We start from the raw sequence: 17,383 nt of genomic DNA, 5'->3' as shown, positions 1-17,383 counted from the left end.
GAAAGCAGGAATTTCTATTTAAAGGTTATCTTTGTTCTTGCTGCTTGAGATTCTTGCTTGGTTTCAATTATCACCACGAGTAGAGCTTTGGTACATATTAATCACCCAAAAAACTTATGGCACCAGCCATGACTACTAAATTCTGGTTCATTTTAGCCACTGCAGAAGAATAAAAAAGGAACCAGAAGATTCCCATGTAATTATTTCAATTAAACCCTGAACTGTAACAAATCAGTGGCTTGTCACACATTGCCTCGAAATCCTTCGCACCAACGCTCCCTTCGAGGAACATCATCTGAGTGGCCCCATGTCACTGACCCCAAGTGAAGGAATAAAGCTCATGTAGCATCATTTCTCTTTTATCAGCTTACTCCCACCTCTTTTTCCCTTGATTTTCAGAGATAGCAGCATTTAGCATGACCACGAGCCGTTCTGCCAATGTTTTGCTATTAAGCACATGGTCTCACTTCCTCTCCCTGTGCAGCTGGAATAGGAGAAAGGATTAACACAGTCCACACCAGGGGAGATTTGGGTTGGATGTTAGGAAAAAATTATTCATGGAAAGGGCTGTCAGGCATTGGAACAGCTGCCCATGGCAGGGGTGGAGTCCCCATTCCTGGAGGGATTTAACTGAGGTGTGGATGTGGAACTTGGGGATGTGGCTTAGTGGTGGCCTTAGCACTGCTGGGGGGGATGGTTGGGCTGGATGAGCTCAGAGGGCTTTTCCCACCTGAACAATTCCATGATTCTATGGCTGAGGATGCTCACAGCCTCTGTACACTGCTAACCATAGAGTGGTGGCAATAAAAAGTGACATCACAAGGAAACTACAAAATATGGCCATAATTAGCAAGGAATTCCTTGCCCAAAAACAACTGAAAACAAGCATGTGATGCAAACAGGTGAGCAACAGGACCAAGAGGATCTTGGTGCAGCTCAGACCAAAACAGCAATTTGAAAGAGTGAGCTCTTGAAATGCTGGAGTTCTCCAACAAGGGCTGGAAAGCAGCCTGCATTTCAAACACAAAGAGCTCCAGTTCTCACTAACTGCTTTTTCTTTTCTTTACTGATGAAAAAGGTTTGGGGTGAGTTTTTTGGCTGTTTTTATTAAAAGCAACATGGGTTGTTTGGGTGGGGGAGATTGCTATCTAATTTTTTTATTCAAATCTACTCAAATGTGAGAGAATATCTCAGCAATTAATAGAAAATTCAAGGCTCCATCTACATTTTTTTCATTAAGCTGGAAGACAATCAGTGCCACAGAAAAATCAGTCTCTGGGGAAAGACCCGAGGCCAAAATCCAGGCATGCCTCTCACTGCCCTAATGCTTTGTCCTGGCATAAACCAGCCCAATTAATTGCTCCAACGTGCAATTAAAAACAAACTCCATCTCTGTTTAAAGCCAAAAAGAACACAGTTGTTTCTCCTACAGCATCATATATGGGTTTATGTCACAATACTTTTCATTACTTTTTATTAGAGGCTACAGGGATGTGCAGGACTTCATCCCTGAATGTCCCTGTTTTTTTTTTTTTCCAAAAAAACCCCTAGGATATCATTAATCCTGCACCATTCCAGTGCTGAGGAATGCTGGGAGTGTGACTGCCACGAGTCTCCTGAATGGTCAGACTGGGAAGTTTCCCTGACACCAGCACTGCCCAGTTTCCTCCAGAATGTGCAGGCTGGGGGATGAGCCACTGCTCTTATTCCTAAAGTGGCCTCAGCTACATGGAAAGGTGATTTCCTTGCTATGCTTGGGTCCCACAATCAGTGGCCCAGATCCCAAAGTGTCACCATCATATTTTCTGAAAAATCTCTTTGCCCAGGATTTTTCTCCAGGGAAGCTGAGAAGCCTCAGAGAAAAATGAAAACAAGAATTATCTGATTGCTTCTCCCGTGTTTTGCTGCTTTGGAATGTGTTTGACATTGTTTACCAACAGGTGGTTGTTTGATTGGTTTCACGTGAATTATTTTTGACTTAATGACCAATCACGGTCAGGCTGTGTCAGGACTCTGGAAGCAGTCACAAATTTTCATTATTATCTCTTAACCTTCTGTCTGTATCCTTTCTCTATTCTTTAGTATAATTTAGTTTAGTATTCTTTAATATATTCTAGTATCATAAAGTAATAAATTAGCCTTCTAAGAACATGGAGTCAGAGTCATTCCTTCCTGCCACAGGGCACAAATACAAATACACCTAAGTGTTCCCACAAATACAACACCAAAGTGTTCAACAGCCACTTTTAGAAGCAATGGTTTAATCCTAAGAGCTGGTAGGAAACTCCTGGCAAAGCAACATATTGAGAATACAGAGTAGATGGAGCACATTGCCTTCATCCATTTAAAAAATACCTGGACTGAAATGAACCTATTTTAAATGACCCAGGGTTTAGGGGGGGCTTTTTTTATTTGAATTTTTTATTTCATTTCAGTAAAATATTTACTTTTAACAATAGATCTTCACTGATGTCACATTTTACATATAGCCCCTCACTATCCTAAACAGATTCCAAAACTACCCAGTCTGGAGACCATCAGGGAATATTATTTCTTTTCAAATTCAGGAGCTGCAGCAGAGCATTTAAAAAAAAGTTTTATGCTTTATTTAATGAGAAATCATTGATTTCTGTACTATCCTACATATCCTAAATTAATTCTAGTCTCTGAACTATATCCCATACATCACATACAGCTTGTCTTCAGGTCAACACCTCCAGCTTCTGGTCTCTTCCACAAGTCTCCTTACATGACATTTAGGCAGATCTGGAACATGGTGATACTCATCAAACCATTTTTATTTCCCTCACAAAGCAAAATAAAAATAGCTGTTGCAATGCCAAAATAAATCTCTGGGGATCAAAGGGAGCAGGATATGTTGCACCCACACAAAAATATTGCTGATTCCAAACTGAGACAGATCAAACGTGCTTTGACTCAGAAGATCAGGAAATAAACTACAGACAAGGTTTTAATCAATACTTTCCTGCTTATCAAGCTAGAAAGGATCTATATATTATTTATTATATGCCAGAAACTCCACTTGTTGGGTTGCCCAACTTTTGTTAAGATCCTGATAAACATATTTGAGTTCTTTGTAAGATTTCATTGCCAAATTAACTGTACTGAAACTTGTCATGATCAGCATCAGATTCAGGCCACCTTAAAAATAGATAAACTTCTGGAAACATCTTCTGTTAAAAGGAACAAGGGGAAGACAGGCTTAAGAATTAAAATCTGCTTTTGAAGTGCTTTGGAACAAGGACTTACAGTGCCAGCAGCAGCAGCCTGTGTTTTAGAGGCTGGAAAAGATGTAATCTCAGGAACCCAAATTTGCTCAAATTAAAAGTCTCTGTAAAACACATTTGTACACACACAGAAGATTCTTAAGAACTGAGATTACAAAGTCACTAAATATATTTAAACAAATCTGTCTGCTGCCATCCCACAGCACCCCCTCCTCCAGGCAGGATCCCTCACTCCTGCCCTTCTGCACTTAGCTGAGGACTGAAATTTCAAGCTGGAATTATTCAAAATATTTGTTGGTACACAGAAAATCCCCACCAAACTTATACATTGAAAACTACAAAAAAGACATTGTGGGGCTGGAGCCAGAAATGGAAACAGAGCTGGGAAAGGGTCTGGAACACCAGGAGCAGCTGAGGGAGCTGGGAAAGGGGCTCAGCCTGGAGAAAAGGAGGCTCAGGGGGGACCTTCTGGCTGTGCACAGCTCCTGACAGGAGGGGACAGCTGGGGGGACCAGCTGGGCTCTGATGCCAGGGAATGAGGGACAGGACAAGAAGGAATGGCCTCAATCTGTGTCAGGGAAGGCTCAGTGGTCAGGCACTGGCACAGAATGCTCAGGGCAATGGTGAAGACTCCATCCCTGCAGGGATTGACAGCACTTGGGGCCATGGGTCAGTGGTGGCCTTGGCAGAGCAGGGTACTCCAAGATGCTCAGCTAACCTTTTATAGACATTTTCACATGATTTTGCTCTAAGTTCCCACCATGATCCTTCTTAGATTCAGTGTTTTTACTGCTGACTAACCTAACACACGAGCAAGAGCAGCAATAGCTGAATTTGAACAACAAAACCTCAAATATTTTACATTTTTCAGATTAAGGGGAATAAACAAAGCCCAGAGAACAGAGGGTGGGTGGAAACAAGTGCTGAAGGACTTTGAAAGGCAAAGAGCAAAAATTGCAGCAATATCTCAGTGCCTGGATGTGCCAGGGAGCAGAAAGCAAAGGGATCCCACTGAGTTGGACTTGATGATCCTTGTGGGCCTCTCTCAGCTCAGGATGTTCTCTGAGGCCAAAGCCATCAAGATGCTGCTGGAAGCTCTGTGGTTTTAGTCACACCCTTCCATAGCCAAGAGGAACATTTTCTGGAGTGTGGACCCCAGACCCAGAGTGGGACTGAAATACAAGAGACAGACCCTCTTCTCAATGACCCCATCAAACCAACCCAACCATGGAGAGTATCTGGAACAGAAACTGACCTCTGGTGTTCAGCTTTAAGCATTTTTGACCCAAACTAATCCATGGATGAAGGGCTTTTGTAACCAATAAATACTTCCTCTAACATTGTGTTTCAAAAGAGCCAGACTAAAATGAAAAATGTTTCTGATCAGGGCATTGCTTGACACCAAATCAGAAAATTAGAAGACCAAAACAAAGCAAAGCTCATCACTTTTACATCACTTAGGAAGAGCAGGGTATTGGTGCACTAAGCCATTCTGAGTAAGAATCATTCCAAAGTGGCATTAATGAGACAGCTACAGGTCTCTAAAGACTTCAAACATCTCAGCTCATTGAGAGGTTTGTCCATCTTCCCTCATAACTAATGTGGAGGACAGCACAGACTGATCCAGGACAGAGGAGAAAGGTGATGGATGGATACTTGGTTTAGGCAGCTCTTAAGATCATCAAAACACAACTTAATATTATATTTGCACAGCCATGTAGGTACCTGAGTTTGCCTAGGAGGGTTTCTGAGCCTCACAACATCACTGACACTTCCAGAGTGCAGCCAGCACCATCATGCTGCTCTCAAGAAAAGCAAGACAAAAAAACCCAAACCTGTTTTTCATAGAAAAGATGCCCTTTTTACACACACACACATTGGACAGCACTATCTGTGCTATGAAAAATGCACCTTAGGGAAGGGCACAGTGCTCAGAGCTGGGGCTCAGACCCCAGTCCCTGAGCACAGCCTCAGTTAATGAGAAGTGGATTTAAATACAACTGGAAAGTGAGTGCGAGCACCAAAACCACTTAGAGCCCTAATGAGGATTAAATACCCATGGAGTTTATTAACTGTGACAGCACTTATCCCATCTCTCAGCATTATGCAAATCTAGGAAGCATCCATAAAGATGTGCTGACAGACTCAGCTGGTCAACACAACATTATTGCATCTTAACAATTCTGATCAACATAATATTGTTAAATCCCAGTTTTTCATCCCAGATATGGGTGCAAGGTCAGTGCACCCACTCCAGACTTTCTAGGAGCTATGAGATCTTGAAAAGTTGGTATTTAAATGCCATTTTTCAAGCACAGCTCTGGAAAATTCCTTGGATCTAGAAGAAAAGATTTATTAGAAGGCAGCCTGACTTGTTAGCCTCAAAGGCAACTCAGTGCTTTGCTGTACAGTTCACAAGATTGGTCATGGTCCTTTTTACTTCCAGTTTTCCAGCATTTTCCCAGGAGACTGTGTGTGTGCATCCCATTATGGACAATATTGCCATTATTTGTTCACACAGGATAAACACATTGCCAGCACCAGCATTCCCTACCAGTGCACAACTCCCACCCACCCACCCCAAAAAATATGGCTTTACAAGCAACACTCCTTGTAATTTTCTCCAAATAGCTCCAAAATTGAATTTGTTAAAATAGGAATGATGTTGATACAGCCATAGGAGTCACCTATGGATTCATTCTCTCCTGGTGACCCCCCAACTCTTCCGGAACATGTGCAGCTGTTTCCTGCTCTCCAGGAGGAAAACAAGCCACACATTCCCCTTTCAGACTCTTATCAACAAATACTGAAACAATTACAGTCATTCCAAGGTGACAAGAAATGTTTCTTTCCAGGTGTGAAGTTTGCAGGATTTGGTGTAATACATAAAGAAGAGGTGTTCCATTACTTAAGTAAAGTTAGGCACCACAAAATGCATTTTCTTTTGCTGGAGAGAAGAAACAGAGATTCCTCTTCTCTTCAGAAAATCGGATCTGAACACAGGAAGAGAGGAAATATCCCCTTTTCCCTTAGGGCCTTTGATGGGCTTCCTATAATTTCTATACAAGGATGAAAGGTGCTTCCAATGAAATGTTTGGGAAAAAAAAAATAGCAGTAGAATTCTTCCTCTTCAGGAAATCCCTCAAAAAATCAAATCTGGATATGTGGTTTTAGTGGCTATGTGGGACCTTCATTTGTTTGCTTTTATGTTAATAGGTGGAATAAGTTTTCAGCACATTCTCTGATTAATCAGCTGGTGTTTCTGCTCATAGGATTTGGCATTAAATCTCAGAAACCTGTTGATATCCTACCACAGAAATTATTTAGTGAGCTATTATCATAAACAGGATTAGATTTTCATTGTCATTTGATGTCTGGTTTGAAATCCTTATCAGCCATTCCCATTTTTCCCCCATTTATTCTCTAAGGTGAAATCTGGCTTCATAATTATATTGGTACTTACTGTAACACAAATGTCTCACTCCAATATGGCTCAGAGGAAAAAATTACATTTTACAATTTACTGAATTTTACCCATGGTATTTACCTAGGCTTTTCAGATGAAAATCTCCCTCCTTCCATCACTTCTGTGGGTTTAAATGACATATTTAATTTCCAAGTAGGGGAAAAAAATCAAGAAAAGAGTGTATGAGTTTTCTTATTTGCTTCCAAGTATTCAACAAAACCATGCTGCATGCAAGTAAATGATTAAAGAAATCAGTTTTTATTAAAAAAATTAAAATTGTGCTTGCTTTTTAAAAAAATACACATATTGACAAGTGTTAATAATCCCACTGTGAAGAGGGATAGGATTTATCCAAGATTAGAGCAAGCAAAAGGAGGAGGAATTCAAGCTCTCCTAATGCACTTGATTTGGATCACCTGAAGAGATCTAATGACCAGGAACAGAGGCCAAGCCCCCATTCTCAGTGAGCCTTGGATGTGCAGACAATTGAAAACAGCCCATGGGGGCATCTCAGAGATGATGATCTACAGCAATCACTAATTAAGAGATGAAAAAAAGCAAACTGAAAATACACTTTTATTTGAATAGAGCTTAGGACTGCCAGATACAACTTAACCCATAGTGCTCATGTCAGAGGAGTGGAGACCACATGTACTAAAATACTACAAAAATCCAGTTTTTATCTCTGACACTGTTGCTGCTCCAGGAGGGCTGAAAAAGCCCACATGGGAAGCGGCTGCAGCTTGGGTTTGTGACTGTAGGGACAGAACTGCTGAGGGAGGATTGCTGGCTTTGACTCTCCTGTGCTGAGATGGAGTAACAACAAAGGAAGGGAGAGACATGGCTGTGAGAGCTGAATTAGGGAAAGAGCAGAAAGTGAGGAGGGTGGTGAGGAAGGAGAGCAGCACCACACACAAACCCTGCTGGAGCATCAATGGCTCAGCACCCAAACTGGGGGAACATTTCTGGGTTTGCAGGAAGCAGACAGAAATCTCTCAGCTGCTGGAATCAGACAAGGACTAAATCACTTTTCTGGTCCAAATGCAGGGTTTAGTACCTCATTTATAGAATCCTAGCATGGTTTGGGTTGGAAAAAAACCTTAAGGATCACTCAGTTCCACCCCCTGCCATGGGCAGGTGTTGTAGCATATATCACAGTCAGGTGGCCATGATACACAGAGCATCATCACACAATTTCAGGAGGCTTCAACCCATACAGAGTAACACCACACCACTTCAGAAGGCTTCAGGCATCTGCCCATACAGAGAAACACCATGTCACACCAGAAAGCTGCAAACATCTGCCCTTCCCATTCTTTAGCCCAACCTTTTATACCCCTTGTATTTATGCACTGCCCCTGGGTGCCCTCTGCTCCCTTTGTGGTTGCTCAGTGCCCCTGGGCACTCCATGGCTCATTGCTGGCAGTGCTGCTCACCTGCTGCTCACAGCTGCACCCACTGGGGATGAGGCTCCACTCCCAATCACCACACACTGGGTGCCTACAGGCAGGGACAGCTCCTGCCAGGCCAGGTTGGATGGCACTGGAGCAACCTGGCCTTGGGCACTGCCAGGGATGCAGGGGCAGGCACAGCTTCTCTGGGCACCTGTGCCAGGGCCTCACCACCCTCACAGACAAGAATTTCTTCTTAATATTCCACGTAACCCTGCCCTCTGGCAGTAAGAAGCCATTTCCCCTTGTCCTGTCCCTCCATCCCTTGTCCCCAGTCCCTCTCCAGCTCTCCTGGAGCCCCTTCAGGCCCTGGCAGGGGCTCTGAGCTCTCCCTGGATCCTTCTCTTGTCCAGGTGAGCACCCCCAGCTCTCCCAGCCTGGCTCCAGCCCTCAGAGCATCTCTGTAGCCTCTTCTGGACTTGCTCCAGCAACTCCACATCCTTCTGATTTTGGGGACTCCAGAGGTGGAGGCAGCTCTGCAAGTGAGTTTTCATGAGGGCAGAGTAGAGGGGAAGAATTCCCTCCCATGCTATGTGTCCCACTCCATCCATGACCAGCAGGATGAACACACTAATCCAGGATGAGAACATTGTGATATTAAAATAATTTGAATTACTTTTTGGAAATAATATTTTTTTAAATGAATTACTAGTGGTTTATCATTTCCTAGAGTTGCAAGTAAGCAAATAGCTTTGAAGGACTTCCTTGTCAACCTGATGATATGATGACATTGGAAAATTGTCTCCCTGGATAAACTTGTTGAACTGACTTGTCCCATCAGGATTTTTAGGAAGGGTGTTAGTATGGTTTGGGAAATCCTCTTAAAATGCCTCTGACTGATGCAGACTGGCAGGTTGGAGAAGGACCTTTGTCCAAGGAGGGTGATTGTGAAGGCACCAATTGGTCCAAGGTGGTTGTAGAAGGTACTGAGAAACTGGTACAAGAGGAGAGAGAAGAATTAGAAAGAAGGTGTAATATAAAATTTGAAACTAATACCTAAACCTCCTCCTGAATGTGAGAACTTCTACACCTGATTTAGTGACAAAATCCTGAAGTGCCTTTGTGTTTCAGTTATGTTGGGGCACCACGCAGCATTGTATGGGAATGACATTACAGGCTATTTTTTCTCATTGGAAAATCCACCCCTAAGTTCTGGAAAACATCATTGACACTTGCATCCCTTGGATAAAATCCATTGGCAGGACAACCTGCTGCCTCCCAGCTCCAGGGTGATAGTGGAAGGTTTCTGCCAGGATGTGGCAGCCAGCCGGGAGGGTGGGAGCCAGAGATAGCACAAGGTTCCAGTGCTTTGTTGTTGTTTTTCAAAGTACTTCCTTTGCAGGTACATTTATAGAATTAAAGCATTAAAATTAACCTTTACAGAATGGTCAAACTACTTTTAAGCCAGCTTTTCCTCTTTTTTGTTGTAATCAAAAATTTTAAAAAAGCATTTTTCACTCCTTTTCTTTCAATGATGCCCCTTAAAGATATTTTTCCTCCTCCTTAATTGTACATAAAAATCACTAAAAAACCTTTCTTGAGGGCTGAAGCCAGAGTGGTGCATTGATGATCTGAGTTCTTTTAGGGAAATGACCCAGGAGAATGACAGGGTTTTAATAAGATGTTCAGATAAAATATGAGTGTGGAAAATGACATCATACTTTTCCCGCCCAAGCATGATATAACACTCCTGCATGCCAAGTCAGGGATTAGGCTTGAGTCTGATATCCTGCAAGAGCACTTTCCTCTGGGTGTTAAGCCTCTGTTTTAAAAAAAAACCCTAATCCTGCTTGTCTCACCCCTGTGAGCCAAGGGGGAACCCCAAAGGCTGCTTGGTTCATCCCAGACACAGAACATGGATGGGCATGGAAACCAAATATGTTGGGTCACAACAGGGAAGGGAGCAGAACAGCAGGAAACCACAATTCTCCACACACATAGGGGTAGCTCAGACTCACTCAAGGGGCTGAATGTAGTGCTAGATCAGTTCTGGGTCATGAAAAGCTCCATGTGAGCTATCTGTGTGCTCTGGGAGCCCAAATTCTCCCATGCCCCAGGGCTGATTCCCCAGTGTGGGCAGCAGGAAAGGAGGATTCTGCCCCTCTGCCCAGCTCAGGTGAGACCCCACTTGCAGAGCTGCCTCCAGCCCAGGGGCCAACACAAGAAGGATGTGGAGATGCTGGAGGGAGTCCAGAGGAGGGCACAGAGATGCTCTGAGGGTGGAGCCCCTCTGCTCTGGAGCCAGGCTGGGAGAGCTGGGGCTGCTCACCTGGAGAGGAGAAGTATCCAGGGAAACCTCAGAGCCCGTGCCAGGGCCTGAAGGGGCTCCAGGAGAACTGGAGAGGGACTGGGGACAAGGAGGAATGGCTTCCCACTGCCATGGGGCACAGTTAGATGAGATATTGGGAAGGAATTCTTGGCTGTGAGGTTGGAGAGGCCCTGGCACAGGTTGGCCAGAGAAGCTCCAAGCCCCATTCTGGGAAGTGTTGAAGGCCAGGCTGGACAGGGCTTGGAGCAACCTGGGCTGGTGGAAGGTGTCCCTGCTCATGGCAGGGGGTGAAATTAGATGATCCTTAAGGTCCTTTAAACCCACACCACCCTGTGATTCTGTGATCCCCACACTATCTCACACACATTCCCAATGCAATGGTTTGTGTGCTTCTGTGAATTCCTGTGACTTCTGAGTAGCACAGAAAGTATCAGAGTGCTCCTGCAACTGCTCTCTCCTTACTCATCCTTCCTCTCATTAGATGGGTGCAAACACAGAAAATGATGTGGAAAACCTCAAATAAAAACAATAAGAAAATCTTTTTTGGCTGTGTTGAAGATCTAGCTATTGAGTCCCCACTGGTGGGAGGCAGGTTTGGGAAAGGACACATGGGAGACCAACCACTCCCATTCCCATCCCCATCCCAGGCCAGAGCCTGCCTGTTTATTTTTAGAATTGATTTCAAGTCTTGTCTCTGATATTGTCACTGTGCAGCTGATGACTGGAACACATTGTGGTTATGCTTTTCAGAAACAGCCCCCAAAGCAGAGCCAGGAGCAAAGGAAACCAACACAAATCTTGTTAGAGATTTTCTCTGAGTGCTGACCGTGGAGCCAGGCAGTTATGAGCATCATCTTCCTAAAAAGATTTCACTCAGAGCCTTTGGATTTGGGCACTGTGGTTAGAAAGTGTCATCTGTAACAAATCAAAACTGGAAAAAAAAGGGGAAAAAAACTCACTTTCTTCATGAAATTAAACCCTTCCAGAAAACAAGGCTGCAGCTCTTGCTTCTCCTGTGGAGAAGATGATGAAAGGAGACATGTGGAACATCCCTTAGGGACAGATGCTCACACAGAGCCATCCTGAGCCTGCCACAGAGCTGCAGGAGAACAGAGCCACCAGGCAGCCAAGTTTGAAAGGTCCACTGATGACAAAATGTGTTTTCCTCCACCTTGCTGCATCCAGAGTCTGTTCTGCCAACGGCACAAACTGAGCTCCCATTCCACCCATGTTTTCACAGCAAAACCAGTAGAAAAACCAATTCATAAATTACTTTGTGTCACAGGAGGAAGTTGTGTGACCTGATGTGAGAAGGACACATTTAGGGAAATTTGCTCAGCACTTACAGGCACAAAGTACTGGGATCCTCACCAAGGAGTCCAATAATCAATCACCAAAACCAGCCCTCAAGCCTTGTTTTAAGCCAAATCCTGCCTTGAGATTGGTCCTTCCCAAGCAGAGGGCAAGTGTAGACAAACTCATTCTGCCAGTGCATCATCATCATCATCATCATCATCATCATCATCATCATCATCATCATCATCATCATCATTCCAGGTTATTTTTACCTTTTTTTTTTAAAAAAAGCCAAATCCTGCCTTGAGATTGGTCCTTCCCAAGCAGAGGGCAAGTGTAGACAAACTCATTCTGCCAGTGCATCATCATCATCATCCTTCCAGGTTATTTTCACCTTTTTTTTTTGCAAGGTTCCCCAAAGAGAAGTTGTTTCTCATCACACCTCAGCTGCTACCCCTGTAGAGGCAAAGCTTGTGCAACAGACCCTATCCAGCCACAGAACTTCCACACCTCCTCCTCCTTCAGCCACTGACCAACAGCCCTTGGCTGAGGAAAAAAATCAACCTGAATTTATTCAGATTGGGATTACACATGAAAATCCCATATTCCAAGCAAATGTACCAAAACTACACCCCTTGTGGAAAGAGCTGGCTAACTAACACAGGAATGGTTTGTCTGCATTCCTTGAAAACTTTTCACATGATTTTAGTAGAAATTTAAGTAACTAAAGGAACTCTGTGACAATAAAGCATCTTTTGAGTAATCAGATGTAATTAAAAGAATCCTTTAAAGAGCTGAGAATGGATTTGCTTTGGCAGCTGGAGGGGGATATAGGCAGAGCAATCCATGAAAAGTCAGCACTTCCCTTCCTCAAGTCCTGATCTTGGACTTAGTTCAGGAATCTTGGAATCCCAATGTCTTCCTTGTTTTCCCAGACATCAGTGCCAAATCAAGAGCAGGAACACAGTTAACAAACAGGAATTTCCATGGTGGCACGGAGCAGAAAAGTGACTGCAGCAGCTTTTGCACATGAGGATGTGCATTTCCAAGGGAAAAGTGAGAAACCTCACCCCACAAATAGGTTTCTTTTGAAGTTCCACCCTCCCAGGTTGCCCTCATGTCCTGAAGCAGAGACAGTTGCTTGGCTCTTAAAAGCTTTGTGGGCTTTCAGTTTTATTCCATTAATATTTTTTTCTGTGAATTCTGAATCCACTCATCTACATAGCAGCTCTTCAAAGGGCTCCTGCTGAGCTCCTCATGTTAATAACCTGTGGTGACAATGAGTCTCCTCAGCTAATGGGTTTTGGGATAAGTAGGTGCTTCCAGCAGTTCTGCTGCTTTCTGTTCCATTAAGTGTCCCTGTCCTCGTACCTCAGGACTGAGAATTTTCATTTCTTCATGCTATTAATTATTTTGTCTCCTTCCCACTTTCTCTCCTTGAATATTTTCAGGCTTGTGATTAATTGCAACTATGATCTTTTCCTTTGTTGTTTTTTTGGGTTTTTTTTAATATCTTAGGTAATGTTCTGCCATTTGGCCCTGGAACTCAATTTCTTCTCCCTTTTAATGGGCTGCAAAAGGCATCAGCCAGTCCCACTACAAGGATATAGAGAATGAAACATCACTCAGTTCTTAGCTGTAATTAAATACTTTTTGACTCATTACAGTTCACTCCACAAGGCTTCTCTACCTTGTGTCTCTGCCAATTAAGTGTTATGGGGCTGAAAATTAAGTGTTTGTGCTGAAAATGAGATGTTCTCCCTGATTTAAAGTCCCTAACACAGCAGAGTTTATCATCCCAAAAAACCATCCTGTGATGGTCATTCCAAGTGTCTTGTATTCCTCAGCAAAAATTCATCCCAGCTGAAGAAGGGCCAGGTAAAATGACACTTGGTGACGTGAAAAAATAAAATCTAATGATTTTATGGCACCAGAAGAGAAAGATGTGTCTGGCCCACCACTCCTGGCCAAAGGTTCTCTCCTTCTCCCAAAGGACACAAATCCAACTCTCCTCCCACTCCACAAAGTCTCTCTGGCTCTGCTGAGCCAGCACAGACCCAGAGACAATGAACAGGAGAGGATGAAAGGACAATGAAAGCAAAGCTGTGGAGCCCTCAGCAAATGTTTCCAGAACACCTGGACTTTTCTCTCCTGTTTTGCTGTCACCAAAACACAAGGTTCAGTGCTTGTCACCCCCTGCCTAATCCTGCACAGATTGTCAGGAGCCTGAATATTTGGTTTGTAAATCTGACCTGAACTGCATCACTGCTTTTCCAACTAATCATGAGCTGATTTCACATGCACTTACAGCTGCACCTACTTATGCAGAATGAAAAGCATCTCACAGATTTAATTGTAATTTGGGTGCTCTGGACACAGTCACAGAACAGTTCCATGGTGACCTTCCACGGCCATGTAACAGCATGGAGCACCCAGCTGCTAAAGAGCACCTGGCCATTTGAACAAAGACATGATCATGGGATGCCAGACAGGTTTGGCTTGGAAAGGAGCTTCAGGGTCATCCAGTTCCACTCCCTGCCATGCAAAGGGACACCTTCCACCAGCCCAGATTGCTCCAAGCCCTGTCCAACCTCACCTTGGACACTGCCAGGGATGGGACAGCCACAGCTGCTCTGGGCACCCTGTGCCAGGGCCTCCCCACCCTCACAGCCAAGAATTCCTCCCCAATATCCCATCTAACCCTGCCCTCTGGCAATGGGAAACTGTTCCCGCTTGTCCTGTCCCTCCATCCCTTGTCCCAGTCCCTCCCCAGCTCTCCTGGAGCCCCTTCAGGCCCTGGCAGGGGCTCTGAGCTCTCCCTGGATCCTTCTCTTGTCCAGGTGAGCAGCCCCAGCTCTCCCAGCCTGGCTCCAGAGCAGAGGGGCTCCAGCCCTTGGAGCTTCTCCATGCCCCCCTCTGGACTCTCTCCAGCAGCTCCACATCCTTCTGATATTGGGGACCCCGGGGCTGAGGCAGCTCAGAGGAAGAATCCCCCCTCTCCCTGCTGCCCTGGTTCTGGGGGAGTTTGGGGCTGCTGGCCCAACATCTGCTCCCCAAGAGCTGCTTGCAGTGCCTTGCTGGAGGTACAACTCAGTCCCTTTCAGTTCCTCTGAGTTTTCAGACACCCTGTTTCCACTTACAATTCTGAACACACATTCAGTTAAATACAGGGCATGCTTATAGTGACATCCATCACAACAAACAACCAGCTCCCAACAGCTCTCTAGAATTGAAGGAAGGCAAGAATCAGGTCAGTTGTTGACCAAGAAGTTGTCTCACATCTTTTATTTCCCTTCTGTTGCACAATTTCGCATCAGATTTCTCCCAAAAGTGTGAATTAATGCTTTCTAACCCTTAGGGTAAAATGTCCTTGATCACAAATGGCTTAAAATAATAAAGATCTGCTAAAATAATGTCTATTAGCAAAGTCACTTGCTTAAGAAATATCAACCGTATTGGTTAAATGAGGTTAATGAATTGAAAACATCATGGAATTTATTTTTTTTCCTGGAGGAATGTAAAACAGAGCTCGCTAACAGATGTATTTACTTTGATAATGAATTTTGTCTCATTGGATGAAAAACAGGGAAAAAATGCAGAGACTGGTGAAAAACAGACAAGCAGGTGCTGGACACCAGCCTGATAAACAGAACAGATGGGATGGAAACCAGGCAGGGATGCTTGTGGAGCTCAGGATTGTCTCCAGCATGATGGAAAGGGATGGAACCACCAACCAAGATGGATTTAAGAGAGTTAACTGAGTGGATGAGTCAAGGCATGTTCTAATGGCCTTGGAGACCTGCAGGGAGCAGAGATGGAAAAAACCTGAATTCCTTGGATTATTTAGATAGAAGCAGGAAGACAGATGTGGCCCAGGAGAGCAGTTCCTTGCATGGATTAAGATGATACTCAGATTACAAACAGGATCAAGAGAAAGATTTCTAACAACCCCCAAGTTCTCCACAAAGACGTGACTGAAGTGCTCTGCTCCCTCGTGTCTCCTACCAATATCAGTCAAATCACTCGATATTTAGAGCATCTTTTTTTTTTTTGAACACCTGAACTGTGGCTTGTGAAACTTTCCTACCTCAGTATAACTGCAAAAATGCACATAATAATGTATGAAAAAAGAGCCCAGAGTCTGGAGTTGAGGGGCACTTCGAGAGGGGCAACAGCAACCCACAGCATGTTACTTTGCTGCCATTAAAATCCCATTTCTCCCTTTTTCAGCTACATGCCTGCTGTATTTTGCTTTATCAAGGAGAAGATGGCTGGGGCTGCAGAGATGCCCAATTCTCAAGGCAGATCTGAATCAAAATAGTCCAAGCACCACTACTACCACTGATGGCTCGATTGCACCCATGACCTTTTCCAAGGGTCCTCCCCATTGCTAAATGATAAGTGGAATTTTCCAGCTCACTGTTACCACACGCTGCACTGTGATTTCTCTGCAAACCCATGAAGTGCTGCTGGCTCCATTAATGCACCATCTCACTTCTCATAAAGTCTTTGGCAGCTGTTTTGGACAACAGCCCAAGACCTCAGCACACAAGTGCAGCCTTTCATGTCTGTGCAGCCTTTTCCCTAAGTTTATCTATAGCCTAAAGCTTCTAAACCTTTGTGCTCGCCCAAACTGTGTAGTTGTTTCAAACACTGCATTAAAACACCATCCAGTGCTATAAAAGGGAAAATGGATGGTTCCAGAGGCAGCTCCATGGCAGATGAGCCACTGTGGCTCAGGAGATAAGAGGCAGCTGCCAGAGATGAGTGCAAGCATTATTTATGAATGTGGTGTCGTTGATTGCCAGAGGTGTAGCCAGAGAGGATGGCAGCTCCCTGCAGGGTCCCAAATCAAGCACGTTTGCCATCGGTGCCACAGCCACGAGAGGCAAAACAAAATAGTCTTTTTTTCCCTGTAAAACCAGATCTCCCCTTGTCTGCCCTCTCCTTAATTTCAGAAAGGGCTGTAGCTCCAGTGACCTGGGAATGTACTTGAATGTTAATACCATGGTCAGACACAACCTCTAAACAATAAACCATGAGTTACTGAACGATGAGAAAAGCACATTATGCTTTGTGGAGTCTTCCTGAAAAACCACATGCTCATCCCACAAACCCTGTAACACCCCAAGGATGGGCACTGGGACACTTAGAATCCCATCCTGGCATTTGGCTCACAACTATTTATTTGCTCCTACCTATGGCCCTGCTCGTGCAGGTGCTGTTGCCACACACCTTGAACACTCCTGGGTCAAATAAAGTAAAATGAAATCTTCTCTCTGCTGGGAAGAACTTGCACAGCTGAAGACAATGGGACCAGCAACTGCTGGCACACAGGAGACCCTGGTTTAATTGCTGGAATCCCACCTCCTCACTGGACTTCAGTGTTACATTTAACCTGATACCTGATCTAGATCAAAGATTCACAGACTGTTTGAGTTGGGAGAGATCTCAAAGCCCATCCCATTCCACCCCCTGCCATGGGCAGCAACACCTCCCACTAGGTGAGGGTGCTCCAAGCACTGTCCAGCCTGGCCTTCAACACTTCCAGGAATGGGACAGCCACACTTCCCTGGGCACCCTGTGCCAGAGCGTCACCACCCTCACAGAGAAGAATTCCTTCCCAATATCCCATCTAACCCTGCCCTCTTTC

At 44.4% G+C, this 17,383-nt stretch overlaps 1 protein-coding gene across 9 annotated transcripts in view; it reads right to left on the bottom strand.

Moving 5' to 3' along the window:
• MYO9A (myosin IXA) overlaps positions 1-17,383 on the bottom strand; it is a 179,029-nt gene that overhangs the window by 73,273 nt on the left and 88,373 nt on the right. The gene's annotated exons all lie outside the window — the stretch shown is intronic.

The sequence above is a fragment of the Agelaius phoeniceus genome, chromosome 13 (assembly GCF_051311805.1).
Source record: "Agelaius phoeniceus isolate bAgePho1 chromosome 13, bAgePho1.hap1, whole genome shotgun sequence".
In the NCBI taxonomy this organism is placed as follows: domain Eukaryota; kingdom Metazoa; phylum Chordata; class Aves; order Passeriformes; family Icteridae; genus Agelaius; species Agelaius phoeniceus.
This window is presented reverse-complemented; position numbering and strand designations above follow the sequence as displayed.